An 8205-nucleotide genomic window follows, 5' to 3' on the forward strand; every position below is an offset into this window, starting at 1 on the left:
TTTGAAAATAAATTAAATTTTAATTAAATATAGAATGTAGAACAATTAGTTTACCATTCATAAGTATTTAAAATGTAGGAATGCGAAAAAGTATAGTTAAATACTTACAATAAAAATACGATGTTACTTTTTGATTATTTATGTTAAAATATTAACTTAGTTATAATAACTCGTACAACATTTTTAATTTAGAGGTAAATATTTTCATATAGGTACTAATTTAAAGTATTTAAAAATAAATATTTCATAAAATAAACGATGTAGGTACCAACTGCTTAGTGCTTACAGTAAAGTTTATAAAAATGTAGCATTAAAAAAACGGATATTATAAGCAGGTATTATAATATAAGTCAATAAGTGTGTTATAATAGTATTGCACATTTCATAAATTAAGTTTATTTATTAATTATAGTAATCAAATAATTAAAGACGGGGATAGACCAGGAAATATAATTAATTTTTGTTATTATATATTATATAATGATGCACACATTCATGATTCATCACACATGATATTGTAAGTCCCGTAAACATTTGTAGGTATAAGGCGAGCGATAAATTTATATAATATGATATATATAAATACTGTAATATTATAAGTGGCAGTACCATAGACTAAACATATATATAATATAGTATTAAACTAAGTTCTTACTGTCAATATTATGGAGAAAAAAATCCCTCGAAAAAATTTCAGCTGATTGTGTTGCCTATTGTGCATTGCCAATATATACATAGGTACTCGTAATTAATTAAATATTTTTTATGCAACAACAAGACGTCATATCCATTTATATGATATCTCTGTATTTAACATACGGATTTTACTGGTTCTTACACAAAATGACGCAGTTTTTCTTATTAATAATGTGCAATTAAAAACTAATTACGACCAAAATATGGAGATGTCTTGTTGTTGCACTGAGGTCTTAAAATGATTTATTATTGTTTTCAAGTCGTTAAATGATTAAGTGAGGTACTAGTATAGGTAATAGCTTATTAGTTTTTACTAATAGCAAATAGGTAAAAATACTTTATGTATGTTTACATTTTTTACAGGTCCCGCTAAAAGAGATATGCCCTGGACCCCACAAATTGTAGGAACGGTCCTAGGCTGAAACGTATATTATACATTAGAGGTAGGTATACCTATAATGAAGTTTTAAAGTCAAATATTTTCCGCGGTATCGTGATTTCACGTCCACGCATATTATAGCTAATTAGTAATTATAGCTATCACAATTTCTCTGCACAAACACGACTCTATGTAGTCACTATAAAGTATAATGTATACTATAGGTGAACTCCGCACATTATACATTATATTATATCCGTTGTGTTATTAGCGAAAGTTTCACAGCCGACCGGAAAACCACGCGAAGTGTCAACGATGTTGTTTAATAAAATTGCTCAGAGTCACAACACGCGCGGTAAGCCCCCGAGAAGCACCCCTCAGGGTGTTTCTTCTCACCCAACCGTAACCCCTCTCACTGATATCGCTCATCGTCATCGTATATTGGTATGCGTTCCCTGCACGCGCCGCATCCCACACTACACTTTTCCAACGCACCAACCACTCATCACCCCCTCGAAGTAGGTACATGCATGTATGTAGTATGATGTAATATTGTAATATGTATGTATGTATGTATGTATGTATATATGTAAAGTGTGAATCAAGAAACTTTATAAACTCTATATATCCACATGTTTTGTAGTCACGATACGACACGTGCGACGCGGTTGCCGATAATACGTTAAATTTATCGTTGCTTGAATTAAATTGAACTCATAATTATCGCATGTAATCGCATATCATATGTGATTCGTACTATAAATATAGAGGGATTTCAAACTTTCTAAATACACCATAATGTAGGAGTAATACTGTAAATATTATATAATATGCAGTCCCGCGGTGGCATCCTCGTCATTAGGCATAGTCAGGGCTTGAAACTGATTGAAATCAAACTGGTTTCGATTTTGTACACCGGTTTTGAAATTTTACGATTCCGTTTTAACTTAGCAATACCGGTATTAAGAAATTTCGATTTCGGTTTCGGTTTTGTATACCGGTTTCTAAAGTATTTTCAGGGGGACTGTGTCGTCTATATAATTATCATTGTTTGTTCCGTATTGTCATATATAGTATTTGCTAGTAACAATAATTTATATCATATGATATATAGTAATATTACTATTAATAAAGCAGCTAATCATTTTGCGAAGAATGAAATGATTATCAACATTTTAATAGTGATATCAATTTTATTATGAGTATTAGTTATGCATATTAATAGAATTTACATATTTAAAAACACGTCAATTAAAAAAAAATAACGGTTTCTAATTTTTTCAGATTTCGGTTTTGACTTTGATACCGGTATCCAATTTTTATAGACAATAGTTAGTTTATAACAGTGTTACCAATTAATATTTTTGAAGATCCATATTAGACATTTTGAAATAAATTGTTGGCGGCTCATCAAAGTTGTGGATGTCTATAAAAACCAATGAGCAAAAATGATAAATTTCAACAATATAACATAATATAATATTAAGGGGGCTGGAGCGTGATTCATTTATGGTTGAAAACATAGTTCACGACTTAAATCATTACGCCCAATATAATGTATTATAATATATTAAAATTAATATTTTGATAGCAGATTTGAATTTGTCACTAATATATTTCATTTTTCTAATTTTTATTTTTTTACTTAGAAATTTACTAAGAAAAAGAGTAAAAATAGATCATAATATTCATAATTAAAATTTAAATACATTGATATAGAATATGAAAAATGTACGACAGTTAAAGTATAGTAAATTATTGAAATTATTATTATTAATATTTATATACTATTCTAATAAATAATTCCTCGCCAAGTAAGTAAATTATTGAAACAAAATAGCTTACTTAAATTCAATATATTAGTGCTAAAAGATCTTATATTTTTTTACTTAGCCATTTTTACACGTAGTTTACGAAGGGTTTTTGTTGTGTTCATCACCAATTTTTATTGCTATTAAATATTGACTATTTTAAGAACGGTAATATTGTTGGTAACATTGGCAACGCTGTTGCGACGACGACTACGACGACGACGACGACGGTTACCGTGATTCTGAATTTAATATAAATTTCCATTAAAGATTTTCTAAACGTACGATGTTGATGGTATTTACAAAATCACGTTCTACACAACATTTCTGATGTTTTGGAGTTTACTAGGAGTAAACTTTTAAGTTTAGTTAATTGATGCATTAGAAAATTAGTTATGTCGTATAACAAATTTACCTGTATTTTACACAGTTTAAATAGGCAATTCCTGCTTTGATATACTATACACACACAGTCTTGCAGTTATTTTTTTTTTTTTTTACTTAGCTCACGCCACGCCACGACCGCTGGATACACATATCGTGCAAAAACGTTTTCCCTGTACCGTTTCCCGACATCCCAATTGATATAATTAACAATTGACATCTTTATATCCCCCCCTCCTAGCTACGCCTCTGGTTCGGTCATATAGTAGGTGGAAATCGACACGGAGGTAAGATTTATAGACATAGAAATTTAAATGGTTGTTTTAGTTTATTCCAATAATTTTTTACAGAAAAATCTTTCCTTAGTCAAACATATTGGAAATTTAATAGGTATAATATTCTTCATAAGTTCTTGTTAAAGGTATTTAAAAATAATTATATGCTTACTGCTACTCAATAATGAGGTACACTCAACTCTCAACTCCAACTGAACAGCAGAGCGGTTATCTATTTGTCTATACTAACATTAACAGTTATTTAATAAGAAAATTACTGAGAATACCCCAATTTTTACCTAAAGTACCCTAACTATGTATAATTTTCTACGTTTATATTTCCAGTTCAATGTCGAAGATTGAATTTATATTTCTGTTCCAAAACGCTTCAAAACAAAAAAATTCAATTAGATTCACATAATTTTAAAACTAATTTATACCTATTAGGTAAATAATTAATATTTAATATTATACTATTCATTTAAATCAGGGACTGGAGCCGAACCCAAAATAACCGGTTCTGGAACCGGAACCTTTAAAATATTTAGAACCGGAAACGGAACTGAAAACTTTATTTTAATGAATTCAAAAGGTTCCAGTCCCTGATTTAAATACATCATGATATATTGATAACCATTACATCGAAATAGTATGAAATAATAGATTTTTTTGGATAAATTAAAATTTGAATATTAATGTTTATAGTTGATAAACAATTGAACATTAAAGGGGTGTTGGGGCAAAGTCCCCACTTTTTAGATTTATGTAAATAATTGTAGCCCCCCCCCCTCCCCAACATTTTCAATGGATATCCGCCAATGGGTCAGTCAGTCTATACTCTATAATATTACTAAATATATTTGATGATATTATTGTGAATAAAGTTATTTATATTATATACCTAACCTATTTACCATTTACGTGGAAAATTGTTTTAAATTTTCAATCCTTAGATATAAAGTTGAACATTTTGTTAATTTTTAATTACAAAATAATTATTAAATTTTGTCAAAATTCAAACTTTAAATGCTTTTAAAAGAAAATTGTGCCTACCTATGTATTTTTAATGTTTTTCAACTACTATTGTTACAATATATCAGGAGCCTTGTATTAGAAAAAAATAACCAAAAAGTTTAAAAATGACAATGTCCGTAAACAGCTCAAAAAGTATCGAAATATTTTTTAAATGTTATGGTGTATGGAAAATGCTAATATAAACATTCAGTCAAAATTGCATGTATCTACGGTAATTTGTTTTAGAGTTACATCAAAAACCAAAATCGATTTTGCGTAAAAATTCCCGTTTTTCATTCATTTTTCTTTTGTTTTTCACGGCGCTTTTGAAAACTACTGGAAAATATTTACTTTTGAGTTTTGGCCCTCCCAAAGTACTAACTAGATACACTTTCCTATCAGAAAAGATACTGTTGAAGAAAATCTAAGCACTTTTACTGTCTTAAAAGCTGATGACGGACACAAAAAAAAATTTAAAGCTGCTGTACAGTAGGTTACAAGTGTATCACTGTATAATGGATTGTACTAAATTTGTATTCAATTATATAATAGGTATCATAAAAATGTTAAAAGAAAAAACACACATCATTGTAAAATCAATACATTCATTCACTCCACTCAGAATGTAAAACCAATATCAATAATAATAGTTACTATATAATATTAAAGCTATAAGGCTATTAGTTGTTATGCGTGTTACATATTATTTATACGTATAAATGTATAATATATACCTATATAGGTAGATCGTAGATAACACAAGCTGCTATATAGCCGTGCCTATGTCCATGTACTAATTAAATGTCGACAGCCAAACAACATAATATTCAATTTTGAAAACCGATGTTATTTAAAGAAGGTATATTTTCTACAAGATGTAGATACAGTCGTAGTTACACTATAGGTTGGTATAATATAAAGAATTTATAATATATACAATTGTTATTTGTTTGGGATACTACATTAAGTAAAAATCAAAAAAGACTTAATTGTTCCGAGTACCTATGTTTGTTATTACTTATTGTGATCCCTAAAAAGAAGCATATTTCTTACCATTACAATTACGCATTTTGAACGGGTAAAAGTCTGAAATAAAGTGTATTAATATAGTAATTTAATATACATACATAATATATAATCTTGAGTCATTTGTACATCATACTCATTATTTGTTTTGGCTAAAAGACAAAAATGCCTTTGGTTAAGAGAATTGTGAGTGTCTCATAAACTTAATAATATATCTAGTGATTATGATTTATAATGTTTATATCGCATAATCGATATTTTAATACACTTATTTATTGCCTATAACCTAATATACCAGGGGTAGGAAATTAGTTTTTAGGAGTTCCGGAAAATTAAAAAAAAATCTTTAGGTCCAGAAAACATTTTTGTTTTACATGCTATTCTGTGTCTATACAGTGAAAAATAATGACAAATAAATCAGCATTAAGGCAATTAAAGCAAAATATTTTGGGTCCATTTATTTTCTCTCTGTATAGTCCGGTTGGTATTCTTTTCGAATTATAATCGATTTATATTCGGACGCCTATTGCCGACCCTTGATTATAGGTACTTTATGATAGCAAATTTATGTCCTTAATTTTAATTTTAATAATCTTTATTCGTAACATATAATTTCATACATATCTTAAAATATTATTCATCAAGTTGTCTTACATAGTTACATACATTTAAATAGTTTTAAAAATAAGATGGACATATTTTATTGGTGATTAGGCAAGTAGAATCCCACCGTCCATCCAGCGATTACATTAGATGTTACGATTGAAACTGTCGGGTAGCAGTTTCACTAAATCTGTGACTGTCCCAATTACTAAAAAAATATGTCCTTCGAAATAACTATTCATAAGTTTTAGATTTTGTGACCTCCAATAACATAGAAAACGATATTATAATATATTTTCAATTCAGATAAAAATACTTCCATACATTTTTAATAATTATTTACAAGTAACCGGTTTTTTAAGGGGAGGCGCAGTCTCAAAGTCTCCCCTGACAAGCCACCCCTGAGATATAATAATATATTTTAAAGTTTAAACTATATTTGTTAAATTTTGTTGATAATTATTTCTGGGTACATAAAAACGAAATAATAAAAACGTCGCCAATATAAAATAAAAACCGTTTAAAATTTAGCTGTACCTTCAATATTAATATTATGTAATTTACATCCCTATATAATCGATAAACTAAAGCGGTGTGCGATGGACACATGGACTTTGCATTTGTATAAGTTTTTAAATTCTTTTTTGCCTTCATTCTTGGCTTAGTCACCAATTTTAATATCCAGTGAATATTTTTCGTATTGCTTAGGTTGTGACACCTAGTGAAATAGATTAAATAATTCAATCTATACCGACGGCGGCAGTACTGTTCGTAATATATACTAATATACTATCACAAACACGACATAAGTCCCTGTTACATGTATTCAGGTATTATCATCGTAGTTCTGTCACAAATTCTATAATGTTTCCAAAACGTCACATAAACGCCACTGAGTAAAAATACAAACCGTTCACGACGTTCTCAGTAATTTTTATTATTTAAATAACGTTCATTACGATCAAATAAGGTACAGTAAATAATAAATAATTTAATTTGCATAATATATTAAAAAGGTGGACAAGTGTCATTACATGTCGTGTACTCGTTGCCGTGTTAAATTTGAATTCAATGATATTATATTATTATCATTATTATACACGAAAAACGATTCTGAGCGAAGACGGTCTATATTACAGTAACTTTATTTTATGATATCATATTTATATTGTTATTAAAATAGGTACTAGGTAATTTATTTTACTATTAGTTGAATTAATTGTTGTCGAAAACATTGTAAGTCGTAGGTGTTTGAAAATGTCATTGTGTATTTATGTGTAATAGTATAAAATAGTATAACAATATATTAAATAATTTGAAAGTTTCAAGTCTCCACGAATAATATTTTTAAATTACAACTAAATAACTAAAATCGTAATTATTCGATTAGTTATTTAATTTCGTCAAAATTGGAACATAAAATATCTATAAAAACTGTGTTATTTTTATAATTTATTGTTACAGTTAAATAAATATATGCATAGAAAATTAAAAAAAAACATTTGTAAAAACGTAAAGTTTCAAGTATCTACGTATTACGTATTTTATTCTAGTTTTAATTACAAAAAAATAAATAAAATTGGTTGAGGAGAGAAATAGTTCATTTACGGGTGAAAAAAATTTACTTTAAACGCTAAAACGCTAAATCAAAATTTTAGGTATGTGACTTCTTTCTTTAGCATAAATTAAAATGTATAATAATTAATAGGTAGATCAATATCAAATCCATTGTCACGATGTACAATTACATAGTTAAAACTGCTATATAGAACTATACGAAAATATTTAATTTGTATATTTGTATTTATATTTATATTGCATTAATAGGTAGGTAGAGAATTAAATAATGAAACATTGCAAATTTGTAAATAATGTTTATATTTTTTTTTTTATAAATTGCTGTAAAAATGTTTGATAATCATTAAATATATAACAGGTATAGCTAAGGCCTAGACACAATAAATATATTATATTAAAAAAATTAAGGAAAAGTGGGAATTTTCATACAAAATTGGGT

The sequence above is a fragment of the Acyrthosiphon pisum genome, chromosome A2 (assembly GCF_005508785.2).
Source record: "Acyrthosiphon pisum isolate AL4f chromosome A2, pea_aphid_22Mar2018_4r6ur, whole genome shotgun sequence".
Classification (NCBI taxonomy): Eukaryota; Metazoa; Arthropoda; class Insecta; order Hemiptera; family Aphididae; genus Acyrthosiphon; species Acyrthosiphon pisum.